The following is a 16,918-nucleotide window of genomic DNA, read 5'->3' as shown; positions in this document are numbered from 1 at the left end:
CATTAAATCTACAGCTTGCTTTCTGATACAATGTTTTGTAGCCTGCCTAAATTATTGATTGTGATTTCAGGAGGAATCAAAATGCCATGAAGATATTAAATAAAGTATTTTTTTCTGTTTCTATTTTATAATCCTTAAGACAAAGGTGAATCCTATTTTTATTCCCATACACATTGCCTTTTACAAAAAGATTTCCACTTTACACCTTTGAGGGGCCTTCATTTTAGGATGTCTCTCTCTACAGAGTCTGGTTTTTCTTTGGAAAACCTGAGTATATTATTGCAATACAAACCTCTCATCGTGCTGTTCCCCCTCAGAGGGTGCCATGGAATTCAAAGAGACAAGAATGTTTTGGAATGATGGCAAAGAAGCAAAAACAGTGTGTCCTCCCCACACATTTAGAAAAATAAAGGTACGGAGGACATGGCGTACTTCTTATTAAAGGTTTTGAAAAACACCACACCTCAGTAAACATTCCTCTCGAGCTGAGGAAACACTCTGGTCAATGGCTTACCTCAGCTCCCTTAATTCTGTTTTAGTGAAGCAGACAATAGCATAGACACAATGCCAGCCATGCAGAAGAGAGAGCAAAGCCAAGGACATGCAGGCACAGTCTTTAAACAAGCCCAGTGCCCTGCTCCAGGCAGTTTGTGTTGTCATCCCAAGACATATTTGGGAATTGCTGAATACTCATTACTAGGTAACCAAGTCTTGGTGCTTTCTTTTCCCTGAATGAAACACTTTACTCTGCCACTTCCTCCTTTATGGGCTTCAGAGCTTCTGGTGAGACTCCTTTTGGAGCTCCATGCAGGCCAACCCAAGTCCAGCTGCCTCTGATGTTAGCTTATTTACCCCTCTCCCTGGTTTGAAAATGCAGGTATCATCATCTTCTCTGATAATAACCAGAGAGAACCAAATATTCAGCTTGTGGCCAGATTGCATATTGTCATTCCCTTTTGCTTCCAACTGTTTCACCTACAGTAGGAAGTATCTTTTCCACTGAGAGGAAATGATCTACTAGGAGTGTTCCCATCATTTCTGAAAAGCCAGGCAACACTGTTGGTGGGAATGTGAACTGGTGCAGCCACTCTGGAAAACTATCTGGAAGTTCCTCAATGAGTTAAAAATAGAGCTACCCTACGACCCAGCAATTACACTGCTGGGGATTTACCCTAAAGATACAGATGCAGTAAAGCCCGAGACACCTGCATCCCAATGTTTATAGCAGTAATGTCCACAATAGCCAAACTGTGGAAGGAGCCTCGGTGTCCATCAACAGATGATGGTAAAGAAGATGTGGTCTATATATAAAATGGAATATTCCTCAGCCATTAGAAACAATGAATACACACCATTTGCTTCAACGTGGATAGAACTGTAGGGTAGTATGCTGAGTGAAGTAGGTCAATCAGAGAAGGATAAAACTTATATGGTTTCCTTCATACGGGGAATATAAAAAATAGTGAAGGGGATGATAGGGGAAAGGAGAGAAAATGAGTGGGAAATATCAGAGAAGGTGACAGAACATGAGAGACCCCTAATGCTGGGAAATGAACAAGGGGTAGTGGAAGGAGAGGAGGGCGGGGGGATGGGGTGACTGGGTAACGGGCACTGAGGGGGGCACCTGACAGGATGAGCACTGGGTGTTATACTGTATGTTGGCAAATCAAACTCCCCCAAAAAATTTTTTTAAAAAAGGGAACAAACTGAGTGTTACTGGAGGGGAGTGGGGTGGAGAATGGGTGGGGTAACTGGGTGATGGGCAGTAAGGAGAGCACGTGATGTAATGAGCACTGGACATTATATAAGACTGATGAATCACTGACCAATACCTCTAAAACCAATAATACATTATATGTTAGTTAATTGAATTTAAATAACATTTTTAAAAACTTAAAAAATTAAATTTAATGAAATTCTAAAAAAACAAACAAACAAACAAAAGAAACAAACAAAAGCCAGGCAATATTCTGGATTCATTCCCATGAGAGAGGTTAGTACTAAACTGGCTTCCTTTCTTAGTTTGTGAACCAAATATTCTCTTCTATTGCCATTTTCCTGAATCACCAACAAACTATTCACCTCACGCCAGCCCCTTTAAACAACCTGAGACAGCCTGAGCCATCTATCTGAGAGTTTTGTAAACAGCATGTGAGAGCCCCACTTCTGTCTTCAGGTTTCTCCAAAGCAGTGGTTTCCTAACACGGCTCCACTAACATAGGAAGTCAGAAATGTGTGAGCTATAAGAAAAGACAGATGTGTGGGCCTCATTCTGAAGATTCTCATTCAGTGAGTATATTGGTGGGGACCCAGTATCAATGACTTCTTACTGCTTAGGTGGTCCTAATTCATAGCAGGTGTGTTAACTACCAATTTACACCACCACTTCTGGTCGTCTACTTCCGTCCCTCCTCAATTCTGATTCCCCTGTTCTATGATTCCTGTACATATCTCAGCTTCCCCTCTCTTCTCACTTACACCAATGACATTTTTCAGATTTGCCACCCAAGTGTCAGCCTCTGGCCCTACTCCAGAACATGACTCATGCTTACTACTATTCTGGTTTTATTCTCCTAGCCCTCTGAGCTCTTATGTGGGCCCTACCTGCCAGGAAAAATTAATCAGACACAAGCACCTAGCAGGGCAGGATCTCCAAAGCACAGTACCAATGCAATTGCTTTATTTGCTACACTCAAAAGAAGACTTTATGCAAGGGCTTCATCAAAATGACTGTGAGTGATACATAAAATATAATTCAACAAGGACACCTCCACCTTCAGTCTTGGACTGCAAAAAGTGCATTGCCCTTGGCTGCATCTTTGGTGCAGCTTAGTTCCATCTTCTAGGGTAAACAAAAATGAAGAATATAGGCTGATGGTAACTCTAAGCAACTGTCATGCTCTGAAGGAGGCCATGCAGAACAGACAAAGTGAAGAGTTATCTGTGATTATCTGAAGCAGAGTTCCAAAAGATTTGACCATGCTGGGGACTGCTGAAAAGGAACATCAGTATAAAAACCAATTTCAAGGCAACAGTCCACAAAGGAGATGCTTATTTGGAGGCAAGTTACCTAAGCCACTCAAAGTGTAACAGCAAATACACAAAAACAAAAACATTAATTAAAAAATGAATAAGAATCAGCCAAACCAAGATGAAATAAATAAAACTTTGGAATTGCAGGCTACAGTTGTATTGCAAAATGTCTAGGGTGTATTGGTAACTTTGCTTATATGTAAAGACAGCGAATTCTTAAGATGGAAGTTTAGCGAGAAAACAAAAGGGTTGGTTGTGTAGAAACCAATCTAGAGTCAGTATATTGAAACATCATAAATAATTGGGAAAAAATCCTACATGTGAACATTTATTCTGTGCATATTTCCCAAAGAAGGCTCATTCAAGATCAGAAATTCTCTTCAGAAAGATGCACCAGGCCGACAATTCTGCACCTAGAAGGAGAGCACATTTATTAAGAGTCTACTTGGTTAAGATATGAATGACCTTGGACAGGGACAATGTAATATGAGCCCAACAGCATTCTTTTTAGCAAGGTCAGATCTTCTGCCTTTTCTGCCAGTTTCCTACTTTTTTCTTAGTCCTAAATAATGTTATATCCTGCACTGACTCTCTTACAAGGTTTATTCTATATTTTTATGTTTTAATATAATTTTTATTGATATATAATGTACAAAAAGTACACAAACTTTGAGTATGTACCCTAATGAATTATCACAAAGTAGACACATGTAATTACCACCCAATCAAAAGAACATTATCAGCATCTAAAAATTCCCCACCATATCTCCAAACACTATCGAACTACCTTTTAACACCATAGACTAGTTTTACCTGTTTTTTAATTTTATCTACATGGAATGACTGACTTCTTCCACTAACATTATGTTTGATTTTGCAATGCTGTTGGGTGTACCAAACAGCCTGCTCAATTTTTTTAAATAAAGAATATTTTCAGGTATGTAACATGCAAACATGTGCGTCAAAAGAAGACAGTTTAAGGTGCTCTTAAGAACAAACCATAGCAAGTATAGACAGTATTTTACTTACACCTAACTTGATATTATCATTTACTTTATCTGCCTGACTTGATTGGACCTTTTTAGCCTTTATGTTGAATCAAACATACAGCGTATATAGAATGATGGCCATACCATGAATGTACAGGCAAATCATTTTCATTAACTGACTATATCTATATAATGCCCACTCGCATAAACTCAGAATAGCATCAACACCCATAAAAGTCTTCTTTTTGCCATCTTCTAATCACTACCTATCCCCCAAAATAATTACTGTCCCGATTTCAAAAACATATATTAGTTTTGCCTACTTTTATATTTTGTGAAAGTGGCATGTGAAATATACTTTCTTCTGGTCTGGCTTTGTTCCTCTAATATGTTTGTGAAAGTCAACCAGATGTTGGCATATAGGTATAGAATACTAATTCTCATCTCTGCCTGGTATTCCACTATATGAATATAGCATAATTTATCCACATATTTATCATTGCCTTTGCACTCTATAATAATCTTTTGGTGAACAGATGTTTCTAACATTTTTATAATCCAATTTATCAATTGTTTCTTTTAAGACTAGTGCTTTGTGAGTCCTTTTTAAGAAATCTTTACATTCCCCCAAATCATGAATTATTTCCCTACCTTTTCTTCTAGAAGTTTTTTTTTAATTTTCTTTTAAAGATTTTATTTATTCATGAGAAACACAGAGAGAGAGAGGCAGAGACACAGGCAGGCAGAGGGAGAAGCAGGCTCCCTGCAGGGAGCCCAATAGGGGACTTAATACCAAGACCCCCGGATCAGGCCCTGGACAGAAGGCAGAAGCTCAACCAATGAGCCACCAAGGCACCCTTCTAGAAGCATTATGATTTTACCTTTTGCGTTTAGCTCTATAGTATACCTAGAGTTGATTTGAGTATGTGATATGAAGTAAGAGTCAAATTTTACTTTCTTTTTCTACGTGCACATCCAGAGGACCCAGCATCATTTACTAAGATGGGGTACCTGGACCTCAGTCTGGTAGGACTGGCAGTGTCACCTTTACAAAATATAGTGTTAATATATGTATGTTTATTTCTGGAACCTCTAGTCTGATCCATTGGTTTACTTTGTCTATCATTATACTTTGTCGTTATTACTGTTGCTTTATCATAAGTCTTTTTCTTTTCCTGGATATTTTTTAATTCAGTTGAATTTGCCAACATATACTAAAACACCCAGTACTCAACTGTCAAGTGCCTTTAATCTCTTTCACTATCTTTTATATTCCCCGCATGAAGGAAACCATATAATGTTTGTCCTTCTCTGATTGACTTACTTCACTGAACATAATAGCCTCCAGTTTCATCCACGTTGAAGCAAATGGTGGGTATTCGTCGTTTCTAATGACTGAGTAATATTGCATTGTATATAGGGAACACATCTTCTTTACCATTCATCTTTCTATGGATACCGAGGCTCCTTCCACAGTTTGGCTATTGTGGATATTACTGCTATAAACATTGGGATGCAGGTGTCTCGGGCTTTACTGCATCTGTATCTTTGGGGTAAATCCCCAGCAGTGCAATTGCTGGGTCGTAGGGTAGCTCTATTTATAACTCTTTGAGGAACCTCCAGACAGTTTTCCAGAGTGGCTGCACCAGTTCACATTCCCACCAACAGTGCAAGAGGGTTCCCCTTTCTCCACATCCTCTCCAACATTTATTGTTTCCTGTCTTGTTAATTTTCACCATTCTCACTGGTGTGGGGTGGTATCTCATTGTGGTTTTGATTTGTATTTCCCTGATGGCAAGTGATGCGGAGCATTTTCTCATGTGCTCGTTGGCCATGTGTACGCCTTCTTTGGTGACATTTCTGTTCGTGTCTTTTGCCCTTTTCGTGGTTGGATTGTTTGTTTCTTTGCTGTTGAGTTTAATAAGTTCTTTATAGACCTTGGATACTAGCCCTTTATCTGATAGGTCATTTGCAAATATCTTCTCCCATTCTGTAGGTTGTCTTTTAGTTTTGTTGACTGTTCCTTTTGCTGTGCAGAAGCCTTTGATCTTGATGAAGTCCCAAGAGTTCACTTTTGCTCTTGTTTCCCTTGCCTTCATAGCTGTATCTTGCAAGAACGTGGTGTGGCCAAGTTCAAAAAGGGCGTTGCCTGTGTTCTCCTTTAGGATTTTGATGGATTCTTGTCTCACATTTAGATCTTTCATCCATTTTGAGTTTTATCTTTGTGTCTGATGTAAGAGAATGGGCTAGTTTCATTCTTCTGCAAGTGGCTGTCCAATTTCCCCAGCACCACTTATTGAAGAGACTCTCCTTTTTCCAGCGGATAGTCTTTCTTGCTTTGTCAAATATTAGTTGACCATAGAACCCATTTCTGGGTTCCCTCTTCTGTTCCATTGATCTATGTGTCTGTTTCTTGTGCCAGTACCACACTGTCTTGATGATCACAGCTTTGTAGTACAGCTTGAAATCCGGCATTGTGAGGCCCCCACCTCTGGTTTTCTTTTTCAACATTCCCCCTGGCTATTCAGGGTCTTTTCTGATCCCACACAAATCTTAAGATGATTTGTTCCAACTCTCTGAAGAAAGTCAATGGTATTTTGATAGGGATTGCACTGAGTGTGTACATTGCCCTGGGTAGCATTGCCATTTTCACGATATTCATTCTTCCAATCCATGAGCATGGAATATTTTTTCCATCTCTTTGTGTCTTCCTCAATTTCTTTCAGAAGTGTTCTGTAGTTTTTAGGGTATAGATCCTTCACCTCTTTGGTTAGGTTTATTCCTAGGTATCTTATGCTTTTGGGTGCAATTGTAAATGGGATTGATTCCCTAATTTCTCTTTCTTCAGTCTCATTGTTAGTGTATAGAAATGCCACTGATTTCTGGGCATTGATTTTGTATCCTGCCAGATTGCCAAATTGCTGTAGGAGTTCTAGAAATCTTGGGGTGGAGACTTTTGGGTTTTCTCAGTACAGTATCAGGTCATCACTGAAGATGATGGAGAGGGAGAGTTTGACTTCTTCTTTTCTAATTTGAATGCTTTTTATGTCTTTTTGTTGTCTGATTGCTGAGGCTAGGACTTCTAGTACTACGTTGAAATAGCAGTAGTGAGAGTGGACATCCCTGTCATGTTCCTGATCTAAGGGGAAAGGCTCCCAGTGTTTCCCCATTGAGAATGATATCTGCTGTGGGCTTTTTGTAGATGGCTTTTAAGATGCTGAGGAATGTGCCCTCTATTCCTACACTCTGAAGAGTTTTGATCAGGAATGGATGCTGTATTTTGTCAAATGTTTTCTCTGCATCTATTGACAGGATCATATGGTTCTTGTTTTTTCTCTTGTTCATATGATCTATCACGTTAGTTGTTTTACCAGGGTTGAACCAGCTTTGCATCCCGGGGATAAACCCCACTTGGTCATGGTGAATAAACTTCCTAATGTACTGTTGGATCCTATTGGCTAGGATCTTGTTGAGAATTTGTGCGTCTGTGTTCATCAGGGATATTGATCTATACTTCTCCTTTTTGGTGGGGTCTTTGGATTTGGAATCAAGGTGATGCTGGCCTCATAAAACGAGTTTGTAAGTAAGTATTCCTTCCTTTTCTCTCTTTCAGAACAGCTTTAGTAGAATGGGTATTGTTTCTTCTTTAAACGTTTGATAGAATTCCCCTGGGAAGCCATCTGGCCCTGGACTCTTGTGTCTTGGGAGGTTTGTGATGACTGCTTCAATTTCCTCCCTGGTTGTTGGCCTGTTCAGGTTTTTTATTTCTTCCTGTTCCAGTTTTGGTAATTTGTGGTTTTCCAGAAATGTGTCTATTTCTTCTAGATTGCCTAATTTGTTGGCATATAGCTGCTCATAATATGTTTTTAAAATCGTTTGTATTTCCTTGGTATTGGTTGTGATCTCTCCTTTTCCATTCGTGATTTTATTAATTTGAGTCTTTTCTCTATAATAAGGTTGGCAATGGTTTATCTATCTTATGAATTCTTTCAAAGAACCAACTCCTGGTTTTGTTGATCTGTTCCACAGCTCTTGTGGTCTCTATTTCATTGAGTTCTACTCAAATCTTTGTTAACTCTCTTCTTCTGCTTGGTGTAGGTTTTATTTGCTGTTCTTTCTCCAGTTCCTTTAGGTGCGAAGTTAGCTTGTGTATTTGAGTTTTTTCCCATTTTTTGAGGGATGGTTGTATTGCGATGTATTTCCCTCTTAGGACTGCTTTTGCTGTATCCCAAAGATTTTGAGTGGTTGTATCTTCATTTTCATTAGTTTCCATGAATCTGTTTAATTCTTCTTAATTTCCTGGTTGACCCATTCATCTTTTAGCAGGATGCTCTTTAACCTCCACGTGTTTGAATTTCTTCTAAATTTCTTCTTGTGATTGAGTTGTAGTTTCAAGCATTGTGGTTGGAAAATATGCAGGGGACAATCCCAATCCTTTGGTATTGGTTGAGACCCGATTTGTGACCCAGTATGTGGTCTATTCTGGAGAAAGTTCCATGGGCACATGAGGAGAATATGTGTTCAGTTGCGTTCAGATGTAAAGTTCTGTATATACCTGTGAAATCCATCTGGTCCAGTGTATCATTTAAAGCTCTTGTTTCTTTAGAGATGTTGTGTTTAGAAGATCTGTCATTTGTAGAAAGTGCCGTGTTGATGTTGCCTACTATTAGTGTATTATTATCTAAGTATGTCTTTACTTTGGTTATTAATTGATTGATATACTTGGCAGCTCCCCCATTAGGGCCTAAATATTCAATATTATTAGATCCTCTTGTTGGATAGACCCTTTAAGTTTGATATAGTGTCCCTCTTCATCTCCCACTACAGTCTTTGGGATAAAGTTTAATTTACCTGATATGAGGATGTCTTTCCCAGCTTTCTCTTTAGGATCTTTTTTTTTAAAGATTTTATTTATTTATTCATGTGAGACGGAGAGAGAGAGAGGCCGAGACACAGGCAGAGGGAGAAGCAGGCTCCATATAGGACGCCCAATGTGGGACTCCTTCCTGGGTCTCCAGGATCACGCCCTGGGCTGAAGGCGGCGTCAAACTGCTGAGCCAACCGGGCTGCCCTCTTTAGGACCATTTGAATGGTAAATAGTTCTCTGGACATCAGTGTTTAAAAGAATTGGTAGGTATGCCTGGGTGGCTCAGCGGTTGAGGGCAGGATCCTGGAGTCCCAGGATCTAGTCCCACATCAGGCTACCCGCAGGGAACCCACACCGGGCTTCTCCCTCTGTCTATGTCTCTGCCTCTCTTTTTTTTTTTTCTCTCATGAGTAAATAAATACAATCTTTAAAAATAATAAAGAAATAAAATTAATAAGTGATTTGACATTAAATATAAATTACAGAAATTGCCTTAAGATCAGACTGTGCCTATAGATCTTAAATATCAAAATATGAAAAGAGAAAAGAAAATTGACTATAAAGAAAGAAAGTACTTTAATATTTCAAAACTTATATAATTAGGTTGGATGTAGAAAATTCAGGAAGGTAGCTTGCTGTAAAAGACACATATATGTTAAAAAGGCAAACCATTATAACTGGTTCTTTTTTTAATAAAAGAGTTTTAAATCTACTTGTCTATTAAATTAGCATTATTGAGGCCATTTTGTCCATTACACATTTGAGCCCAGTGCGAATGGGCTGTGAGATTTTTAAAGGCCCAGAAAAATGATTGAAACTTGGGGGGAAAAAAAAGTGTGGCTCCAAACTACAAAATGAAAGCTGCAAAATGAAAATTAATTAGCTTAATTAAATGTCTACAAAAAAATAACATTACATCAAGTAGTCAACTGCAACTCTACTCTCATAACTGCAGTATAAATTTTATTTACTGCAGGATATGGGTGGACTTTAGTTTGCCTGATATGTGCAGGGCAGCCAAGAGTAAGATGAGAAGGCCTCAAAACAACTCTGAATAACATTCATATGATCAAAATGGCAGTCTGCTTTCCTAAAGGCACTGGAAGTGGAACAAGAGAAAACAGAATTAGGAATGCCAATGTTAACTACCAAGACAGTGGGCCTTAGGAGGAATAAAGCCACTCCTAAGAAAAAGCAATACTAGCTGAAATGTTCACCTCCTTCCCTTTGCATTCAAGCACTGCTGTATCATAATGTTTTTTTGTTTGTTTGTTTGTTTGTTTGTTTTGAAGGACGGGTGGGAGGTTGTTTTTAAATGGCCAGCTTTCCTTCGAAGAGGTAAATATGTCTCACTGGGCACCATACTCAGAAAAGTTAAAAAATCAGTTCAACATCATTCCCTGAGTGGTGATATCTAGTGAGTGTGTGGGTTGCAGGGTTATTGAGGGTGAATTTTAAAGTTGAAGGAAGATCTCATTCTGAGCAAGCAGGCCTGGCTGAAATGTAAGATTAGTAATGTCTGAGCTGCAGTATCCTGGGTAAATCAGTTTAATTTTGGGACCAGTCCTAAGTCTTGATTCTCCCTTGATCTTTCTTACTGAAGGAAAATGATCTGCTGCTTATCCTCTTTTCACCCAATAAATATAGTAATGTATCCATTGATACCATAGCAATAAAATCCACATTCAGTGGACATAATGGAGAAAACTCAAAATATTTTCCTTTTTAAGGTCTTTTAAAGCCTTTGTTAAATCTCTGTCTCTCTTTCTTTCTTGCTCTGTCTCCCAGTCTCTCTCTCTCTCTCTCTACACACATTTGCACATGTACACACAGAAATTATATAAAAAATTATGTGATGTTAGTTGCTAACTCAGGAGCTATAAAACTAAGCTGGGGAACCTAGGCAAACAGCTCACAGCTAAAAACTTGTGATTTGAGGAGTTATAGTATTTTGTGCAATATTAAATCATACAGACTATCATGGAACAAATAATTTTTAGGTTTTTTTATTCATCATTCATAAAGTGGCTCTTGGACCTCTTAAATTAGGAAGGTCAAAAATAAAACCAGGCCAGGAGATAAATGAGGAACCAAAGGAGCCAGGTCTACAAAGCAGGGTGGGGGTTACAGGGAAGGAAGTTACTCAATTAATTTAACAAAATTATTTTGGATTTCCCAATAACTCCAAGTGTTTGTCTTTTTTTTTTTTATTTTTTACATAACAATTCTCAATTTGGAATGGTTCTGTTGATTTGCAGAGAAATCAGGACTGAGGTTTAGAAGTGATTTGAATTTCTTTTTCATTTTTGCTTGTTTAAAAAGCTGATTACTTGGACAAGTTCTTTCCTATCACCCTAAAGTTTTTCAGAAGCAGCTCTTTAATTAGGCTTTATTAAAACAACAACAACAAAAACACAAAACCTGTAATTTTCTTCAGATCAATGAAGCCTTATGCTTTTTACTGACAGAATAGAGAGAAAATATTTTCTTTGTATATGGTTTTTGAAAATTAATTTTAAATAAAATGAATACCTACCTGTTATAAACCAGTCCAATGATGTAGAAGGGAAAAGTAGGGACGCCTGGTGGGTCAGTTGGTTCAGTATCTCACTTTGGCTCAGGTCACAGTCTCAGGGTCTTGGGATCAAGGCCTGCATCACACTCCATGCTCAGCAGGGAGTCTGCTTCTTCCTCTGCCCCTTCTACCACTTGTGGTCTCTCAATCTCTTTCAGATAAATATATAAAATATTAAGAAAAAAAAGAAGGGAAAAGTAAAAGTTCTCCTATGCCAATTATCTTATCCTTTCTTATCTCACCTTTGCAGGTACAGAATCATTACTTGCCTTCTGTACATTTGTTTTCCATTATTAAAGTGACAACAAAGATTTTTGCTTTCTCACAAAATAGCAATACAGCTCTATCCTGGATAATTAGAACAAACTATTTTCTTTTGTACCCTACAGTTTTCCTGAGCTGAGTTTTTCAGGGTGCTGAAGTACATCCTGCCACAAAAGCACTCACATCTGTGTAAAGGATGTGTAAGATTATACATCATTTTGTAAAACATTGCAAATTTGGAAGTGGCTTTAAACGTCCCATCAATAGGGGACAAGGCACATCTATACTAATGACTAACAGTCATTAAAAGGATGAGATAAATTTATATGTGCTGATATGGAAATGTATTTTGTTTGATGACAAAAGCAAAGAAAAAACATACCTACTTTTAAAATGTTATATATATATATATATATATATATATATATATATATATATAAAAGATTTTATTTGTTTATTCATGAGAGACACAGAGAGAGAGGCAGGCAGACACAAAGGCAGAGGGAGAAGGAGGCTCCATGCAGGGAGCCTGATGTGGGACTCAATCCCGGGACCATGGGATCATGCCCTGAGCCTAAGGCAGATGCTCAACCACTGAGCCACCCAGGCATCCCTATTTATTTTTAATAAATAATAAAGACCATGAGTGTGACAGTGTGAGCATGAATGTGACAAGGAGAGAGAGAGGGAGCGAAAGAATCCTAAGCAGACTCCTCGCTGACCATGGAGCCAGACATGGGGCTTGATCTCATGACCCTGAGATCATGACCTGAGCTGATATGAAGAGTCAGCCACCTAACCAACTGAGCCACACAGGTGTCCAAAAACATGACCTATTAATGCCAAAGCAAATTACTGAGTATGTACTGCATGACTACAAACAACCCTGCAAAATGAACCTAGTTCATTATTGTGATTCCAAGCTTTGCTCTGCATTTACACATACATGTCATATAAATGCAATATATACTATGAAATGTATGCCAGAGAATGACTTAGAAGTGACTAATCTTAGTACCAGAAAGAGTCATTTTGTATATATTCCACTCTTTTGATCAACTAAAAAGAGTGGCTTTCTTTTATCCCCTTGTAGTCATGAGGGCAGAGATTTCCATTGCTCTTTTTCATTGCTGATCTCTGCATCTAGAACATGGTGGGCGGGCTCTTGACAAAAACATACAGAATGAAGGAAAAAATCTCCCTGTTCTCATATTAGGAAAACTGCCTATGAGAAATGATTGATAGGTTAGGTTCAAAGTACAGAGGGAAAAGAACTAAGACTCTATTTATAAAAAGGAATCTATAAAAAGATGTAAGAGGGAGACAGAATGGTAAAGAGATAAAAGGGCCATCCTGAGGTCTGTGCCACCCTTTCCCAAAGGGGAGTCTTATTGTTCATGGGTTCTGCATTCATACTCCTCCAATTATGAAGAGCAGCCAAAAGGGGATGCAGTAGTATTAGTGATTCAATTCAGAAAGATAACTTTGGCATTGCAGAACAATATCAATATTGGCGGGGAGGGTGGCTCAGGAAACCACAGTTTTGCTTTTGTCATCAAATAAATATAAACATATTTGTTTGAATACAGCCCTAGGTTCCAGTTGTGAGTGAATACAAATTAGACACTCTCCTTTCTCTTTTAATACTCTTTGACTTTCTTTAGTTTTTGAATAAAGAACTTCTGAGTTATAATTGAAGAACTTAAAGCTTAAGTTGGTTGAATTAAAAAATATTCAAAAGGACAGACAAAATATGAATAAACTCGCCGTAATGTATTTCTAGTTTTCTCTGATGGTTATTGATTTAAAGTTGAATCTGTTACTGGTAAATAGATTATTTACTATTAAGTAAATCTATTTACTGGTAAATAGATTATTTACCCCTCATGAAGTCCTTAATTCTTTGTAGGACACTTTCCCCTATGACTAATTAAATTTATCCAGTAGAAATCTGGATGTGTGTAATCTTTTAGAAATTTTTAGGGACACTTATTTCACAATTATTTACAGTTAACCCTTGAACAATTTAGGCATTAGGAGGGCAAATCCCCCACATAGTTGCAAATCCACGTGCAACCTTTGTCTCCTGAAGAATTTAACTAATAGTCTGCTGTTGACCAGAAGCCTTACCAACAACATAAACAGTTTAATATACATATACTTTGTATGTTATATGTATTGTGCACCGTATTCTTAAAGTAAGCTGGGAAAAGAAAGCATTATTAAGAAAATCATAAGAGAAAATGTACTTAGACTTTAATTAGGTTTGGAGACATGTATATTTACAGTACTGGACTATATATATATATATATATATATATCCTGTAAAACTGGACCCGCACATTTCAAACCTGTGTTGTTCAAGGGTCAACTATACTTTAATTCTTTTTTCAAATATGAATTTTTATTCCTGATAAGATCAGAGGTACAGGGCCTATGCAGCACCAAATATTTTCACTACAATACGCAGTGTTGAAGAATAAGACCTTACACTTTATGAAGCCTAGATATGTTTTAGCTATCTTAGCTATTAAGATACATCTGATGTAAAGAAATAATATATTAGACTTGTAAATAATATTCTCTGGGAGTTAACTGACTATATGTCCTACCTGTCTAAGATAGTTCCCACTTACTACCCTGGTCCTGGTAAAATTATTAATTGGGTCCCCTTTCATATCTATCCAAGTTTTAAAAAGTAGTTACATGGTTATCTCATACTAATTAAAAAATGGTTGGCCTTATTTCAAATTACTGTCTTTACTCCCTTCTACTCCATATCATATCTTATTTTCAGATGCCCAAATCACAGGACATTGGTTGGATAATGATAGAAAGATAACAATATCTGAACCTCCCCTGGACATTGAGGAATACCATTAAGTTGGACCACCACAGGGTTGCAGCTGTTCCCTGGCAGAAATTCAGGACAACTCTTTCATACTGTGCTTTTGCATGAAGAGAGTTGCTTGCTATTGGGCCTTCTTATTGAAATGAGGCAGTCAGTGCTTCTCCCTGTCTCTGCCTCTCCAAATTCCTCTGATTAGGACAAACAGCATTATAACAAGTAAACTGCTATTCTACTCCCTGCAAATCATAACAGATAAACTTAAAATTCCAGTGCAATGAAATAATTTGGGCTTTTTCTTCAGATAGCTTTTAATCTGCACAACAAAATCAGTTCAATACTTGGATTAATTTACAGCCTAAGTAACTTTGGTCCTCTGTAGCTTTCTGAACCTTCAACCATGTCTGATTCTGTCATTCAATGAGCTCACTTATCTGATATTCTTAAGAAGCCCTTAACATTCCAAGGATTTTTTTCTACTTAATAATCACTTTTTAGTTCCAATCTTTCATTGGATGCAAATTTAACTGACTGGCCCTCAGTAATGAGGTTGGAGGCATGTATCATTCAAAGCAAGAAAGAAGTTAACTAAATTGGAATGGACCATAAAAGGTGGCTCTGTATTTTAAGAAACAATAGTAGTAGTGATAGGTAGTTTTTCATTTAATATTTGTTTGTTTGTTTTTAGCTGTGGCTGCTACCATGGCTCAGATCTGATATGGTACGCTGGAAAGCAACCTCTTCCTTTTCGTAAGCATTCAGTGAGAAGTTGACATTTTTGTACAGATATTTAAAACTAAACATTCTTTGAGTTAAAATAGCATTGTTATATTAATATCCTGTAGAATGTTTATTTTGGCATTTTGGATTCCAATTCATCGGTAGTAAAAAACAAAAAATCATTGACTCCTACTTTATTTCCCTTTCCCAATATTTTTTTTGCATTTTGTTTGATTATAAGTGTCTGCATAAATAATTCTACTTCAAATAGACCAATTCTCCCCTGCCCATGTTCTCATTGGCTATTGCAGAATTTGTAGGGCCATCTTTCCTACTTTCATATGTATAGCAGGCTAGACTTTGTGTCTGAGCTTCCACTCCCGCATCCTTTTATACCTCTGCTCTATTTTATGCCAGACTCACAAGTTAACAAGACCATTTGATATCCCTAAGAGCTGCAATGACAAGGTCCAAATATGAACCAGCTGGACTAAAAGTACTTTGTTTTAATGGGAGTTCCTCTCAGAAGAACTTCTCATGCATTCTTGTGCTGTTAAACCACACCACAAAAGCTGGCCCAAAAGTGAGGGAGTTGTTGGCAGCCTAGGAACAACTGTCATAACCCAGTTGAGCCGTTGTGTGGACTTGCCCCCTCAATCTAGATCCACAGACACAATTCTCAGGCTTCTGTCTTCATTCTGATTTTGTTGGCTTCTTTCCTCATTAGTCTGAAATTGGAAACTTAATCCATAGCTATATCCCCAAACTCTCCTCTGGACTGACTTCAAGTCTAATGTTGTACCCAGCCACCTCTTCAGACTCAAAATTCTACTGAGTTGTCCAGTTTGGCTGTTAATATAGACCTCTGATCTCCATTCATACTCAAGACTCACATCGATGAAAATAATTCTCATTTCTAGAACTCTCCATCAAGCTGCAATCTCCAATTTAATCTACTGAAGTTATTCATGACTGCTGAGACTCTCAAACTTATTCTTCTGATACAGTGTTCTCTCCTGGTAAGCACAAATATTGGGAGAAAAAGAAAAAAATCAAAGTTGTCTCAATTCTCATTAATAATTTCTCTGCTTAATAACTTCTGCTGGTTCCTCATAAATGATAAGCAAATTGCTTGCTTTGGTAATTAAATTGCTTAAGATCTTATTTCAAACAACCTTTCATCTCTAAACATCAGCTTTTTATAACTATCCCTATGTGCCCTACACTTTGAATCCTAATTAAGTAGGACAACTAACACAATTCCCCCAACTTACCATGTAATACCTCATGCAATTACCCTTTCTCTTTGATTGGTCTGGAAATTCTGCTCGTATTTTCCTAGTGATCTCTATTCATCCTCTATAGACCCACTGAATAGTCATCTCTATTAGAAAGCCTACTTCAACCCATCCAGAAGGTAAAAACTGCTTATATACCACTTACTATGGTGTGTTCTTAGTGTTCCCATGATTTTTCAAGCCACTGTTACTTGAGGGAAAAATATCATGACTATAGGATATCTACACTTGTCAAACTACAAAGAACAAGTTAGAATATTGGCTTATAGCATAACATTTAAAGTTGTCAAATCACTGTATCATACATCAAAAAGTAATGTGTGT

At 37.7% G+C, this 16,918-nt stretch overlaps 2 long non-coding RNA genes across 17 annotated transcripts in view; one reads left to right on the top strand and one right to left on the bottom strand.

The window, feature by feature from the left end:
• The window catches only part of LOC102156553, an 83,966-nt gene that overhangs the window by 49,054 nt on the left and 17,994 nt on the right, over positions 1-16,918 (top strand). For 12 of the 16 annotated variants that reach the window (XR_005353494.1, XR_005353482.1, XR_005353495.1 and 9 more), the window contains 2 exons: positions 15,265-15,326; positions 16,217-16,315. This is a non-coding gene — a long non-coding RNA (uncharacterized LOC102156553). The remainder of the gene's footprint in view (positions 1-15,264; positions 15,327-16,216; positions 16,316-16,918) is intronic. The other 4 variants (XR_005353484.1, XR_005353481.1, XR_005353489.1 and 1 more) reach the window with 1 other exon arrangement.
• On the bottom strand, positions 1,964-16,867 carry LOC111095255. Its single transcript, XR_005353496.1, has 3 exons — positions 16,190-16,867; positions 11,426-11,615; positions 1,964-3,446 (listed from the first exon to the last, which is right to left on the bottom strand). It is a non-coding gene; the product is annotated as an uncharacterized LOC111095255 (long non-coding RNA).

This window comes from Canis lupus, chromosome 1 (genome assembly GCF_011100685.1).
Source record: "Canis lupus familiaris isolate Mischka breed German Shepherd chromosome 1, alternate assembly UU_Cfam_GSD_1.0, whole genome shotgun sequence".
Lineage (NCBI taxonomy): Eukaryota > Metazoa > Chordata > Mammalia > Carnivora > Canidae > Canis > Canis lupus.
This window is presented reverse-complemented; position numbering and strand designations above follow the sequence as displayed.